Here is a 17,391-nt window from a genome sequence, read left to right as displayed (position 1 = left end):
GAGATTCGTTACCACCCGGGGAAGGCAAATGTGGTAGCCGACGCCTTGAGCAGGAAGGACAGAGAACCCATTCGAGTAAAATCTATGAATATAATGATTCACAATAACCTTACTACTCAAATAAAGGAGGCGCAACAAGGAGTTTTAAAAGAAGGAAATTTAAAGGATGAAATACCCAAAGGATCGGAGAAGCATCTTAATATTCGGGAAGACGGAACCCGGTATAGGGCTGAAAGAATTTGGGTACCAAAATTTGGAGATATGAGAGAAATGGTACTTAGAGAAGCTCATAAAACCAGATACTCAATACATCCTGGAACGGGGAAGATGTACAAGGATCTCAAGAAACATTTTTGGTGGCCGGGTATGAAAGCCGATGTTGCTAAATACGTAGGAGAATGTTTGACGTGTTCTAAGGTCAAAGCTGAGCATCAGAAACCATCAGGTCTACTTCAACAACCCGAAATCCCGAACTGGAAATGGGAAAACATTACCATGGATTTCATCACTAAATTGCCAAGGACTGCAAGTGGTTATGATACTATTTGGGTAATAGTTGATCGTCTCACCCAGTCAGCACACTTCCTGCCTATAAGAGAAGATGATAAGATGAAGAAGTTAGCACGACTGTATTTAAAGGAAGTCGTCTCCAGACATGGAATACCAATCTTTATTATCTCTGATAGGGATGACAGATTTATTTCAAGATTCTGGCAGATATTACAGCAAGCATTAGGAACTCGTCTAGACATGAGTACTGCCTATCATCCACAAACTGATGGACAGAGCGAAAGGACGATACAAACACTTGGAAACATGCTACAAGCATGTGTTATTGATTTCGGAAACAGCTGGGATCGACATCTACTGTTAGCAGAATTTTCCTACAACAACAGCTACCATTCAAGCATTGAGATGGCGCCGTTTGAAGCACTTTATGGTAGAAAGTGCAGGTCACCGATTTGTTGGAGTGAAGTGGGAGATAGACAGAGTACGGGTCCTGAGATAATACAAGAAACTACCGAGAAGGTTATCCAAATCCAACAACGGTTGAAAACCGCCCAAAGTCGACAAAAGAGCTACGCTGACATTAAAAGAAAAGATATAGAATTTGAAATTGGAGAGATGGTCATGCTTAAAGTTGCACCTTGGAAAGGCGTTGTTCGATTTGGTAAACGAGGGAAATTAAATCCAAGGTATATTGGACTATTCAAGATTATTGATCGTGTCGGACCAGTAGCTTACCGACTTGAGTTACCTCAACAACTCGTGACTGTACATAACACTTTCCACGTCTCGAATTTGAAGAAATGTTTTGCTAAAGAAGTTCTCACTATTCCATTAGATGAAATCCAAATCAACGAAAAACTTCAATTCATCGAAGAACCCGTCGAAATAATGGATCGTGAGGTTAAAAGACTTAAGCAAAATAAGTTACCAATTGTTAAGGTTTGATGGAATGCTCGTAGAGGACCCGAGTTCACCTGGGAATGAGAAGATCAGATGAAGAAGAAATACCCGCATTTATTTCCAGAAGATACGTCAACACCTCCAACTGCTTAAAATTTCGGGACGAAATTTATTTAACGGGTAGGTACTGTAGTGACCCGAACTTTTCCATGTTTATATATATATATTAAATGAAATTGTTATTTACATGATTAAGTGTTTCCAACATGTTAAGCAATCAAACTTGTTAAGACTTGATTAATTGAAATAGGTTTCATATAGACAATTGACCACCTAAGTTGACCAGTGATTCACGAACGTTAAAACTTGTAAAAACTATATGATGACTTATATATGGATATATATATAGTTAACATGATATTATGATAAGTAAACATATCATTAATTTTATTAACAATGAACTACATATGTAAAAGCAAGACTACTAACTTAATGATTTTGAAACGATACATATATGTAACGATTATCGTTGTAATGACATTTAACGTATATATATCATATTAAGAGATATTCATACATCATAATATCATGATAATATAATAATTTAAAATCTCATTTGATATTATAAACATTAGGTTAACAACATTTAACAAGATCGTTAACCTAAAGGTTTCAAAACAACACTTACATGTAACGACTAACGATGACTTAACGACTCAGTTAAAATGTATATACATGTAGTGTTTTAATACGTATTCATACACTTTTGAAAGACTTCAAGACACTTATCAAAATACTTCTACTTAACAAAAATGCTTACAATTACATCCTCGTTCAGTTTCATCAACAATTCTACTCGTATGCACCCGTATTCGTACTCGTACAATACATAGCTTTTAGATGTATGTACTATTGGTATATACACTTCAATGATCAGCTCTTAGCAGCCCATGTGAATCACCTAACACATGTTGGAACCATCATTTAGCAACTAGCGTGAAATATCTCATAAAATTACAAAAATATGAGTAATCATTCATGACTTATTTACATGAAAACAAAATTACATATCCTTTATATCTAATCCATACACCAACGACCAAAAACACCTACAGACACTTTCATTCTTCAATTTTCTTCATCTAGTTGATCTCTCTCAAGTTCTATCTTCAAGTTCTAAGTGTTCTTCATAAATTCTACAAGTTCTAGTTTCATAAAATCAAGAATACTTCCAAGTTTGCTAGCTTACTTCCAATCTTGTAGAGTGATCATCCAACCTCAAGAAATATTTCTTATTTACAGTAAGATATCTTTCTAATACAAGGTAATACTCATATTCAAACTTTGATTCAATTTCTATAACTATAACAATCTTATTTCGAGTGGAAATCTTACTTGAACTTGTTTTCGTGTCATGATTCTGCTTCAAGAACTTTCAAGCCATCCAAGGATCCTTTGAAGCTAGATCCATTTTTCTCATTTCCAGTAGCTTTATCCAGAAAACTTGAGGTAGTAATGATGTTCATAACATCATTCGATTCATACATATAAAGCTATCTTATTCGAAGGTTTAAACTTGTAATCACTAGAACGTAGTTTAGTTAATTCTAAACTTGTTCGCAAACAAAAGTTAATCCTTCTAACTTGACTTTTAAAATCAACTAAACACATGTTCTATATCTATATGATATGCTAACTTAATGATTTAAAACATGGAAACACGAAGAACACTGTAAAACCGGACATACGCCGTCGTAGTAACACCGCGGGCTGTTTTGGGTTAGTTAATTAAAAACTATGATAAACTTTGATTTAAAAGTTGTTCATTTGGGAATTTGATTTTTCTTATGAACATGAAACTATATCCAGAAATCATGGTTAAACTCAAAGTGGAAGTATGTTTTCTAAAACGGTCATCTAGACGTCGTTCTTTCGACTGAAATGACTACCTTTACAAAAATGACTTGTAACTTATATTTCCAAATATAAACCTATACTTTTTCTGTTTAGATTCATAAAATAGAGTTCAATATGAAACCATAGCAATTTGATTCACTCAAAACGGATTTAAAATGAAGAAGTTATGGGTAAAACAAGATTGGATAATTTTTCTTGTGGTAGCAACGTGAAAATTGGTAACAAATCTATATTAATCACATCCTAGCTAACTTATATTGTATTATACATATATTCTAATATATTATGTAATCTTTGGATACCATAGACACGTATGCAAATGTTTTGACATATCATATCGACCCATGTGTATATATTATTTGGAACAATCATAGACACTCTATATGCAGTAATGTGGGAGTTAGCTATACAGGGTTGAGGTTGATTCCAAAAATATATATACTTTGAGTTGTGATCTAGCCTGAGACGTGTATACACTGGGTCATGGACTAATTCAAGATAATATATATCAATTTTTTTCTGTACATCTAACGTTGGATAACTAGTTGTAGGTTACTAACAAGGACAGCTGACTTAATAAACTTAAAACATCAAAATGTTTTAAAAGTGTTGTAAATATATTTTGAACATACTTTGATATATATATATATATATATATATATATATATATATATATATATATATATATATATATATATATATATATATATATATATATATATATATATATATATATATATATATATACATATTTGTTATAGGTTCATGAATCGACCATTGGCCAAGTCTTACTTCCCGACGAAGTAAAAATATGTGAAAGTGAGTTATAGTCCCACTTTTAAAATATAATATTTTTGGGATGAGAATACATGCAGGTTTTATAAATGATTTAAAAAATAGACACAAGTACGTGAAACTACATTCTATGGTTGAATTATCGAAATTGAATATGCCCCTTTTTATTAAGTCTGGTAATCTAAGAATTAGGGAACAGACACCCTAATTGACGCGAATCCTAAAGATAGATCTATTGGGCCTAACAAACCCCATCCAAAGTAGCAGATGCTTTAGTACTTCGAAATTTATATCATATCCGAAGGGTGTCCCGGAATGATGGGGATATTCTTATATATGCATCTTGTTAATGTCGGTTACCAGGTGTTCACCATATGAATGATTTTTATCTCTATGTATGGGATGTATATTGAAATATGAAATCTTGTGGTCTATTGTTACGATTTGATATATATAGGTTAAACCTATAACTCACCACCATTTTTGTTGACGTTTAAAGCATGTTTATTCTTAGGTGAATACTAAGAGCTTCCGCTGTTGCATACTAAAATAAGTACAAGATTTGGAGTCCATGTTTGTATGATATTATGTAAAAACTGCATTCAAGAAACATATGTCGATGTAATATATTTCTATTGTAAACCATTATGTAATGGTTGTGTGTAAACAGTATATTTTAGATAATCTACGTAATGCTTTTGAAACCTTTATTGATAAAATAAAGGTTATGGTTGTTTTAAAAATGAATGCAGTCTTTGAAAAACGTCTCATATAGAGGTCAAAACCTCGCCACGAAATCAATTAATATGGAACGTTTATAATCAATATGAACGAGACATTTCAGATAATCTCCTTAAAGATTAAAAATCAGCTTTTAAGCCTAATATTACTCAATCCTTGAGATTGACTTTAAAGATTGAGAATTACAAACTCATAGAATTCGATGATATCTAAACTCGAGCTTGAACGAGAAAATATTTTGATCAAATTAAAACCGATTTGTTTTCTGAAAACCCATTTTCAATGTGTTCATTACCATTGAACGTAAAATCCTAAGAATTCACCAGAATTCATTAGGTCACCTGAACCAAATCGGATGTCAACCGTAAGAACGGTGGTTGCATAGCATGGTCGAAGACAGGACCTTGTGCCAGACCGAAAAACTATAGGGTGATCTTTACTATTGCTCCTACAAAGGATAGTAATTGCATCCGACACGTTGTGGACCATAATCAAAAGCATGTCATTAGACATTGCCTTAACAGTTACTTGTTCAACGCTTTCCTTTACAATCGAACGGTAGTTTACCGAAAGGTAATATACAGAGCAAGTATACTGGACGTGTTGCTTTCCCAATACAAGGTTAGCAAGTGGGTGACACAAAACTATAAGTTTTGAGCTAAAATTTTCAAATCTGAAACCCACAAAACCCACAAAAATATTTTGCAAACACCGGTGAAGGGTTATTCCGGAAAACTTATCTAGGGTAAAAGCTAGATTGAAATTTCAAAAGATCAAATATTTTCATAAAGATCCAATTTCCTAAAGGATCTAAATTTTTATAGTCATGTGGGACTGTAAACCACATCGTTACTATCATTGTTCATACCGCCGTATCAAAATCACTGATGTACAAAGTGTGAAGAATAAAGAAGTGATTCTAGTAAAGTTATATTTAAGTTCTATATTGATTGAGGACAAGCAACGCTCAAGTGTGGGATATTTGATAATGCTAAAAATGAACATATATTTCATAGCATTATCCTTCAAGAAAGACAAGCTTTTAGTTACAATTGTTCTAATTTCAAGTAATTATCATTTAAATAATAAAAGGTGAAGACAAAAGACAGATTCGATGATTTGAAGACGCAAACGACCAAAAAGCTAAAAAGTAAAAAGTACAATCCAATCGGTTCAATTTATTGATGAGAAACGTCTCAAAATTACAAGAGTACGAGTCGCGAAACGCAAAGTACAAGATATTAAATCGTACGAAAGGACGTTCAAAAATCCGGAACCGGGACATGAACCAACTATCAACGAGCGACGCAATGGACCTAAAATTACAAGTCAACTATGCACACGAATATAATTTAATATATAGATAATTCGATAAATTATATATATATATTATATTTATATATTAAAATAAAAACCGTCGGCAAACAAGAAAACAAAAGATTGTGAGCTGTCCCAAGTCACCTTGCGATTGCATGGCCTGGAAGAACAATTTCCATGCGATCGCATGGCCTCAAAGTTATGGCCAAGTGCTATAAATTGCAAGTTTGGGCGATGAGTTATTTACACCTTCATCAATATCCTTCTCTGGTCTCTCTCAATTATATTTATATTTATATTTTATAATTATAATTTTAATATTAAGTTAATAATAATAAGGTTATAGTGGCGAATGTTTTAAGTTTGTAAGTCGAAATTCTGTCCGTGTAACACTACGCGATTAATAATCATTGTAAGTTATGTTCAACCTTTTTAAATTAATGTCTCGTAGCTAAATTATTATTATGTTTGTTTAAGACGAAGTAATCGTGATGTTGGACTAAATATAAAGACGGGGTTATTGGGTTTTGGACCATAATTGGGGTTTGGACAAAAGACCAACACTTGTGGAAATTGGACTATGGGCTATTAATGGGCTTTATATTTGTTTAACTGAATGATAGTTCGTTAATTTAATATAGAGATTTACAATTTGAGGTAATTATAAATAACCACATACACTCGATCGGATACGATGGGCGGGATATTTATAAATACTAATAATCGTTCATTTTGACCGGACACGGGATGGATTAATAGTCAATGGACTCATTAAAACAGGGGTGGATTACATACAAGGACACTTGGTGTAATTGTTAACAACGGATTAAAACCTTGGGTTACACGCAGTCGATAACCTGGTGTAATCATTAACAAAGTATTAAGACCTTGTTACAGTTTAAGTCCCCATTTATTTGGAATATTTGACTTCGGGTATAATGATAATTTGACGAGGACACTCGCACTTTATATTTATAACTGATGGACTATTATGGACAAAAACCAGATGGACATATCGAATAATCCAGGACAAAGGACAATTAACCCATGGTAATAAATTAAAATCAACACGTCAAACATCATGATTACGGAAGTTTAAATAAGCATAATTCCTTTAATTTATATCTCATCGTACTTTTATTTACCGTCATTTTATTTATCATCATTTTATTTATCGTACTTTAAATTACTGAAATTTTATTTATCACACTTTTATTTATCGTCATTTACTTTATGCTTTAAATTAAGTTATATTTATAATTAATATTTTACATTAGGTTTTAATTGTGACTTAAGACATAAAATCGACAAACCGGTCATTAAACGGTAAAACCCTGAAGTGACCCGTCCTTATCCATCTGGACGAAGTCTTCAACATCTGGTCCCATTGCGAGGTACTGACTTAAATATGCCATGAACGACTCCATGTAATATGAGCGAATGCACAGTGGAAGATTTCTTTCATACCTGAGAATAAACATGCTTTCAAGTGTCAACCAAAAGGTTGGTAAGTTCATTAGTTTATCATAAACATTTATTTCCATCATTTTAATAGACCACAAGATTTGGAATATTTTATTGTACACGTAACCCGAGTACAAAATAGTACGCATAACCTGCGAATTAAAAATCATTCATATGGTGAACACCTGGTAACCGACATTAACAAATGCATCTAGAATATCCTCAAATATATAGGTACACTCATCTGTATATAAAATCGAAGTACTAAAGCATCCATAACCTGTATGGGGTTTGTTAGGCCCATAGATCTATCTTCAGGATTCGCGTCAATTTGGGGGTCTGTTCCCAAATTCTTAGCCTACCAAGCTAAAAAGGGTGATATCTGGTATAATAATCCAACCATAGAATGTAGTTTCAAGTACTTGTGTCTATTTCGTAAAACAGTTATAAAAGCAGCGCATGTATTCTCATTCCTAAAAATATATATAAAAAGGGAGTAATGAAACTCACAATACTGTATTTCGTAGCAATAATGCATATGACGACACTGAACACGTGCATGGTTGGCCTCGGATTCACGAACCTATATCAGTTATATATATATATATATATATATATATATATATATATATATATATATATATATATATATATATATATATATATATATATATATATATTGTAATTGAACAAATTTACATATTATTAGTGATATAATTGTTATTTTAATAAAGTATATGTTTCACTAATAACTTAATTAGATATATTTATTTTTATATATTTTAAATAGATAATTAATATTTATTACAAAAATGTTAATATAGTTATGTTTTATGTCATAAATATATTTTTATATAGAAAATCTTTATTTGATATATTAATAATACTAATAATAATAATAATACTAATTATGATAAAATATATGATAATTCTAATAATAAAGATAATCTTTTTATAAAGGATAATTCTAATACAAATATTAATTTTAATACTTTTAATAATAAGAATGATAATAATAATAGTAATAATAATAATAGTAATAATAATAATAATTATAATATCTATAATAATAATACTTTTACTAATAATAATATTAATAATGATATTAATAATAATAATACCTATAATAATAATAATAATAATAATAATAATAATAATAATAATAATAATAATAACAATAATATTATTCATATTAATAATAACAATAATACTAATAATGATAATTAATACCTTTAGTCCATTAAGACTTTAAAGAAGCCTAAGGAAATGGTCCAGTTGTATGTTTTTATGGATCCTCAAAGCAGCCCAATAATCATTTCGGTTCTTAAAGGAAATTCATAGCCGATGGTTTATACATAAAGGAATGGTTCGAGCAGTAGTTATCGAATATGATTCGTGGTGAAGATGGATATTTGATCTTGTGATGATCGAACAGAAAGAAAGGAAGGAAAAAAGGATTTGCAGTAACATTAATCATCATCATCGTCATTTATTAAATTTTCCAAGCATATATCGTCAGTAGGTAAACATTGATCATCAATCAAACCATAGGTTAGTGAGGGTTTTTGGGTTGGGTTCCGATTGGACAGGAGATGGGTAGTAGGAGCAGGTGGTTATGGAAAGAAACCGATGGTCACAGCCCATAACAAATCATATCATCGTTATCTTACAATCAAGCAGTAGCAGCAAAACAGTCAACAAATAGCAGCAGTTTGAGTTTGTGGTGGTCTTGAGTTGATGATTGAAACAGAAGTAGGAACATCAACATAGGGGTCGGTTACCATTTGAAGAGAAAGGGGGGTTATCGTGAACCAAAATCAAAACTATTATAGGGAGTTCAATGGTGAGACGACAGGTAACATAAAGGTTTCAATGATGTACTCGATAAACAATAGCAGCCGTAGTATCTTCATAATTATCATTAATCTTAATCGTTGTTTTTGTTTGTCATCTACTTCGTTCATCATAGTCATCATTAACACTATTATCTATTTTCATTTTCACGTTTATGTATCATCGTGAATCATAATCATATATCATTATCTCGATGATCGTCATACCATTATCCTAATCGTCATCTTCTCAAATCACGATCCAACATATAGTTATATTTAATTTTTTTTTCGTTATTTTAAATAAATGATAATATCATTGATTGGAGTTGGCTAGTGAGGTCTTATCACAACTACTTTCAAAGGACAAGTTTTTAAAATAAGCAAACTTTTTAAAAGGAATGACCCCATCATGTAAATATGACAAATACGTGAATATCATTACCTTCTTTGCATTTTAGCCTTCAACAGAAATAGCAAAACAGAAAGTAAGGACTCGAGTAGCAGTATTATACAACAGTGACTGCAAATCAGAAAAATATAAGCAACGGTGGTGTTGGTTCTTTGGTCAGACAGTAGAATGGGTCGAGTAGTTGATCATTGGGTCGTGGTATGGGTGGTATGTTGTGTGTTCACGTTAGGGAAACAGAAAACATGTGTCGAGTAACAAGATGACTCGAACAGGATGGTTTTGTGGCGTTTTGGGTGATCGAAACAGTAACAACAATAATGAGCAGAAAGGGTCACAAAGGTGGTGATTGATTGATGAAAGTGATGGTGTTCGGTGATGGTTTTGAGTCGAACTAAACAAGTGGAAACAGAATTAAACAGCTGCAGTTAATCACGATGATTTCATGGTGGTATTGGAGGTTGACGATGATGATGTGATGAAGGTGGTGGGTTTGGGTTTGTCGTTGAGCAGAAACGAAACAGAACTGTAGCAGTTTCATGTGGTGTTCGGTTTGATAGTGGCATCGAACAAGAAGAGGGTAACAAGAACAAGAAGAAGGTAACAAGAGCAGCAGTCGAAGGTTGTTCATAAATAAAAGTGGGTCGGATGTGTTGGTGTTTGACAACCGGTAGTAACAAGGAAGCAACAGAAATGATCGTAATGGTTCATGGTTGTGTGGTTAGTGAAAACATGATGACGATGATGTTGAAAACATGATGATGATGATGTTGTTGTTTATCGAACGAAAGCATAAACTATGATAGGAATTTGTATAGTAGCAGGGTGGTTTAGGTGATGGTTGACAAGTAAAATGGAAGAAAGAAAAAGTATACTTGAAATTGGAAGTGGGTTTAGGCATCTTAATGCATCTATATCTAAGTATATAAATTACTCCATACTTTTAGTTGATTGAAAGGAAATAAGGAACACTGTAATCCCACTAGATATTCTAATCACACATTAATTAAGAAAGTGGGGATGTTTGTTATATTTTAAATCACTATGATGTGTATATGTTTATATGCATAATTCAATATATATAATATTTAGATTAAGAAGAAGTCCAAAAACAGGAATCTCAATTAGCAATAGTAATCCTAAATGATTTGATTGGAAACAAAAAGTGATCTTAATATCACGGATGAATTAACAAGTGGGTTCCTCAATCGTATCAACTGTGTGTTAGTATATATATATATATATATATATATATATATATATGTAAGATATGGTTAAATGTTGATTCAGTAAACAGAAATGAATAACACTTGCAAATTGGTGGGGTTATGTTTGATTTATGATCAAAGTTGTATGGTTGAGATATACATATATATACTGTAAGTTTAAGATGCAAAGCAACAAGTAATCTTTATTTAAATAATTTATGAAGTTAGTGGATTGAATGAAAATAACGAATTACACATATTTCAATTTAGGTAAAGTATAGCAGCCATGAAATTTGTAATCATTTATTGACATATTAATATTTACATATATAGAAAGTTAGATGATTTATAGTGATAGATTGGATAGAATATATGGAATTAGATAAAATCTTAATTACCAACAGTGAAACACAATCATAATTCATATTCACGGGTGTAATAATCTATTACTTGCCGACACTTTTACACTAAGTGGATTTCATATCCGTTGTTAATTCAGGGGTGGATAAAAGTTCAAAGAAAAAATCCTAAATTTTTATAGTAATTATATTATTTATTCAAGTCATTATGGTATAAAATGGGTGCATAATTATTAAATAAAAATTAAATCAACTGTCCGTGCTCGGTCCTAGGTAAAATATAAAAAGTGTTAAAATTTATTATTTAGCTTCTAAATATATTTTTTATAAGCCTATGATTCATATAACTCATTTTCGGGTCACCGTTTATTTTTAAAATCATATAAGTTTGAATTAAACTTCTCAAAATAATAATCGAAACGTCCATCGAGTATTACAATTATTAAATAATTATTTTTGATATACTATATATATATAAATATAGATTTATTTTAATAACAATTTAATTATATTGTATATTATTATTTTAAGTTATTATATATACATATATTTATATTTACAAATAATGGTTCGTGAATCGTCGGGAATGGTCGAAGTTAAATGAATGCAAGAAAATAGTTCAAAAATTTTGAGACTCAACATTACAGACTTTGCTTATCGAGTCAAAATATTAAATCGTATCGAGAGTTTGGTTTAAATTTAGTCGAAATTTTTTGGGTCATTACAAACCCCCCCTTTATAATAATAATAATACTACTTATATATATATATATATATATATATATATATATATATATATATATATATATATATATATATATATATATATATATATATATATATATATATATATATATATATATATATATACATATACATATACAAATATAGTTTAAAATATATATACCGTTAAACTTAGCCAGCTCCCTGTAGAATGAATCGGACTTACTATAAACTACACTACTCTACGATTAGGTACACTACCTATAAGTGTTGTAGCAAGGTTTAGGTATATCCATTCTATAAATAAATAAATAACTTGTGTAAATTGTATCGTATTTAATAGTATTTCGTAATAAAATAATATCTATTTCGTACTACACCTCGCACACATCATCTCCATAGTAGGAGTCCATAGCTTTGCACAGAGTAGTCAAAAGGCGAAGCTGAAAAGAAGTGAAGAGCAGCCCTGACCCAAGCATTAATGTCACCGTCTTTGAGTATATCTCCCTACATACGGCTTTGAATGTGAAACTAGGATCCGTGGATTCTTAGAAGATACATGCTATCTGCTTCGTAACGTAGGTGGCAATGTTGACTCGGTCTGGTTCAAGATGAGAAAATGGATTGTTGCGTCTCACTTCCTCTGTGATTGCGTCTTGTAACTCTTTGATGATCAGATCGGCGTGGTGATCAATTATTATGTAAATCACTAGCCTCTCTGGTGTGTTTTCAAAATTATCTCTTTCCAGGAGAGCGAAAAAGCTGTGAATATCCTCGATCATTTGCAAATCAGAGTGATAAGTCAGGCGTCTGGTGGAATGATCCATATGCTTTCGGTTGAGAGTCAGCAGTGCTCGTTGGTTTGCTGAGAACGGAAGTGCAGATTCGGCTAAGACATTGTAGACTTTAGAGTAAATGATCTTTTGATCTCGACAAAATCTCATCTCAAGAATAGTGCGAACTACTGAATTGTGCTCTCGTTGCCTTTCTTCGCGGTAGATATGATCGTGAAGGGTATTGATAAAGGCTTGAATGCGTTCTTCTAGGATTTCAACATTATTTTCTTCTCTCTAGAGATAAAGGTTGTATTCGTCCTTGATAGTCGTGATTCTTTTGGTTAAACGTAGTATGTAATCAATTGTTGATTTATGGATGGCTTCGAGAATCTCTTCAAATTCATCGGTGTCATTGATGAAGGTTATCATGTTGGCGTGAGTGGATATGATCGGAATCCGATCTGAAGAAGAGTCCGGTTCCTCCTGATCTGGTTCGGAGGGAGAATATGAGTTATCCAGAATGTCTTCATGTTGCTCTTCCTCGTTATCATCGGTAGAATAATCGTCTGAAGATTCGTCTGATGAACGAGTTTCTTCAGTATTCTGGTTCTTTACTTTGACACTTTCGGGATCAATTTCTATGTCCTTAACTTCAACCTTATCAGTTTTCTTTTGAAGCGAATGATTAAACTGTGATCTTTAGTCTCAAGCCTCATTAATTCTTCGTGACGCTCTGGGCTCGGAGATGGTATTATCTCAGTTTCTTTTACGTCTTCCATTTCCTCTTCCTCATCAGATTCTTCCTCTTCATCTATTTCTTCACTGGGATCCTCTTCTTCCATTTCTGGGTCGTCAACAGACTGTTACTCGATATCTTCGGCTGGTGGTGGGGACTCATCATCGGAAGTGATCCATCTGGTGAAAATAGCAAACATCTCTGCCTGTCCAGAAAGATCGGTAGGTCGGTCAATTTTGAAGGTAACACTTTCTGCATGTGATTGTAAGATCAGGGTTTGATTATACACATCAATGAAGGTCCTAGCTGTATTCATGAAAGGTCTTCCTAACACTATTAGTGTGTATAGGTCTTCCTGAATGTCCATCACTACAAAATTTGTAGGATACAAGAATTTGTCAACTTTCACCAAGACGTTCTCAACTATGCTCTTAGGATATCGAATTATGTGATCGGCAAGTTGGATTGTCATTTTAGTTGGTGACAAGTCTCCTAACTCTAATCTCTTGTAGAGAGAGTAGGGGATTAGGTTGATACTCACTCCTAAATCTTCTAGCGCATGAATGGTTCCAGATTAGTAGATTGAACACGGGTAAATGAATCGGCCCGTATCTCCTAGCTTCTGCGGTAGAGAGTTTCTGAGTACTGCTGAGCAGTCTTCACTCAGTGGAATTTTGTTAGAATCTGGTATCTTTTCCTTTGTAGAGAGAATCCTTCAGATATATCTCTTTTGATTAGGCACTTTAGACACGATGTCCAGGAATCTTCCATCAAGTTTGAAGGAGTCAAGCTTGGATGGTTCCTCCTGCAACCTTGGTAGGGTACACGAATCGGAGTTGCGGTGGACAACTGCTGAGTGTATGGCGATTTGTTCTCGATTCTAGCTGACCTTCCCCGTGGTTCTTCTCCTAGGATTACTGAGTCCATTTGCTTAGCTTCCTCTATGTGGGGATCTTGGATAGTATTACAAGGTAACCTTCCTTGCGGTCGGGTTTCAAGGCGTTGTGATAACTGTCCGAGCTGCATTTCTAGACTTTTGAGCAGAGCCAGTTGATTTCTCATTAGTATCTCCGTCTGGTCTTGTCTAGATGCAGTTCTCTGATTTAACTGTTGTTGACCTTGAATTACCGTGTCAACTGATCATCAGTTCCGAGAGTAGGGTTGGCTACTTTTGTAATTTGGGTGGTTGGGGAATTTTCCTCAGCTGGTGGACCAGTGAGTGGAAGTGTTTGATCGTAGGTCAATTGAGATTGTTGGGGTGGATAAGGTGGGTAACGATAGCGAAAAGGTTGGTTGTTTCGTTGGAATTGGTTAACCCTAGGTTGTTGATTGAATCTGGAATTTGATTGGCGAGCTGGGTATTGGACGTAACAGACTGAACCGTCAGGGTTGTCGTACTCAACTTGATATTCTTCAGTGGTTTGCGAGTTGGTATAATTAACACAGGCCTGGACCTGGTTAACTTGCTGCGGCTGCGTCTTCAATTCTCCGAGTTGTTTGGCAAGAGACTCCATCTTGTATGTGAGAGATTTGATGGCCTCTGTTTGATTATTAAGTGCAGAGAGTGGTACAGATGATGAAGTTGTTTCACCACTATTCCAGTCATGATGATGCATTGTCATGTTCTCGAGAAACTCCCATGCTTCGTCTACGGTTTGGTTCATCAGATTTCCTTGAGCGGCGGCATCGATCGTCGTCCTATGATTTACCGTAAGACCATTGTAGAAGGTGCAGATTTGGGATGACCGTTCTAACTGGTGATTAGGGCATTTCTTCATCAGGGTTTTGAATCACTCTCATGCAGTGCAAAGAGATTCATCATAACTTTGTTTGAAGTTAATGATGTCATTCTTAAGCTTGGTTTGTTTAGAAGGAGGGAAATATATGGTTAGGAATTTAGTGGCCATCTCCGTCCAAGACGTGATGGAATCTTTTTCCAGTCCTTCGAACCATGTCTGTGCATGATGAGTGAGAGAATAGGGGAAAAAGTATAGCCGGACTATATGTTGTCCTATCCCTGGCTGCTTGTAGAAATTCGAAAGAGATATGAATATATCAAGTGAGAATTTGGATCGTCATTCGGTAATCCATGGAATTGGCAGCCATTTTGGATGAGCTGTATAATATGATGTTTTAACTCGAACGAGTGTCCTTGAATCTCTGGAAATCTGATCGGTCCTCCTCGACCTTCAATCCAGGGTTTAGTGTTTTCTGCTAAAGTAACGCGTAACGCAATTTGTTTTCTAATTCGTGCTTCCTTGCGTGCTTTAGGGATTATGGCGTCTGAATCAGGTACGAATAACAACGGCCCTGGTCTAGATCGGGTTTGGGTCATACACTTGGTATGCCTCTTTTTGTTGTTTTACATTTTAAGTAGATAAACTAGGTTCCTAATTTAGTCTAAGGCAATCTAAGATTAATCTAAAGTAGTCTAAGGTATTCTAAGCTAAGGTATTCTAAGCTAAGGTATTCTAATTATCCTAATTATAGATATGTTTTTGGTTCTTGCTACTGATTCCCTTGTATTTCAATAACAGAGCTTCGCACGAACTATTCAACCAACCAAGTGGCCAGGCCGACTACGGAGAGGCAGAATCCTTTTGGTTCCAATATAATTGGAGACAGTTCGGAAAATCCAATAACCAAGTCCGTGTATAATTGTCTTTATTAGACATCACTTAAATGCTTGTGAATGAGTTTGATAGAGAGCATTATTGTCTAATACCAGTTCCACGGTAGCGGCACCAAAAACTAGTCTCCCTCTTGATATGGCCAAAATGGACGGTGTTATTTCGTGCGATGTCGTTAGGTCGCAACGCGTCAGAGTCAGCCACCGAGAGGGAGGGTACTTGTTTTAAATTTATATTTAGCGGGACCTAAATCGTACTACTCCTTATTATGAGTAAGGAAAGTATGACCTAGAGTCATATTTTTGAGATATCAATAGAATCGAACCTATATCTAAAACTTAAGATAATTCTAAGGTGTAGGAGTAGTGGTTGATTACCTAATTTTGGGTTTCTAGATAAAGTAAAGTAAATTCGATAAAATTTGTAATTCAGATAAGGCTAAGACAAGTGCATGCTATGATTTCATCAGTTACTTTGCCGATATTATGGAGTGCTGGCTCATGGATAGGCAGTGATCTTGTATTTACTACACTAGACCTAAACGCCCCTGTCATAAGACATGTCACTGGGTAATGCGATAGGCTTGAAGATTCTGAATAGACAGCAACGTCCCTTACCCCCGATGCCCGTGCAGTCTGACTACAGGCATACACGTCTAGACGGCTCATCCAATTGAGCGACTCAGTTGGGTGACTTATTAACATTCCAAAATGGTCTAAACTTTATTAAGTATAATAGAATACATGGTTTTCCATATCCGAGAGACGTGATATGCCTCGATGCTTTCATTAATGATTGGTTTAAAAGATAGTTAGGCCCTTAAAAGAGTTCAACCATAAAGAACACCATGGCCAAGTCAAGTTGACTTCCATGAATACGTTCGGTTATCCTAACGGTTCAGTTCTTTATGTGTTCGAACAAACAGTTCCTTAATTAACCAAGAATCCCTCAAGCGGGGTACAATGCTTGAGACCGCGTTATGGTGAAGTGTACTAGTCAACACTAACCATGTTCCATGGCCTTACTTAGTAGAGGTACAACTTACAACAACCGTTGTGCTTCAGCGTATACGTA

At 33.9% G+C, this 17,391-nt stretch overlaps 1 non-coding gene across 1 annotated transcript; it reads left to right on the top strand.

The window, feature by feature from the left end:
- The first annotated feature begins 15,439 nt into the window (after positions 1–15,439).
- LOC139869559 (small nucleolar RNA R71) lies at positions 15,440–15,545 on the top strand. Its single transcript, XR_011766166.1, has one exon. It is a non-coding gene; the product is annotated as a small nucleolar RNA R71 (small nucleolar RNA).
- Positions 15,546–17,391: the final 1,846 nt, after the last annotated feature.

This window comes from Rutidosis leptorrhynchoides, chromosome 9 (assembly GCF_046630445.1).
Source record: "Rutidosis leptorrhynchoides isolate AG116_Rl617_1_P2 chromosome 9, CSIRO_AGI_Rlap_v1, whole genome shotgun sequence".
Lineage (NCBI taxonomy): Eukaryota > Viridiplantae > Streptophyta > Magnoliopsida > Asterales > Asteraceae > Rutidosis > Rutidosis leptorrhynchoides.
The sequence above is the reverse complement of the archived record's forward strand: the minus strand, read 5'-3'. Positions and strand labels throughout refer to the sequence as shown.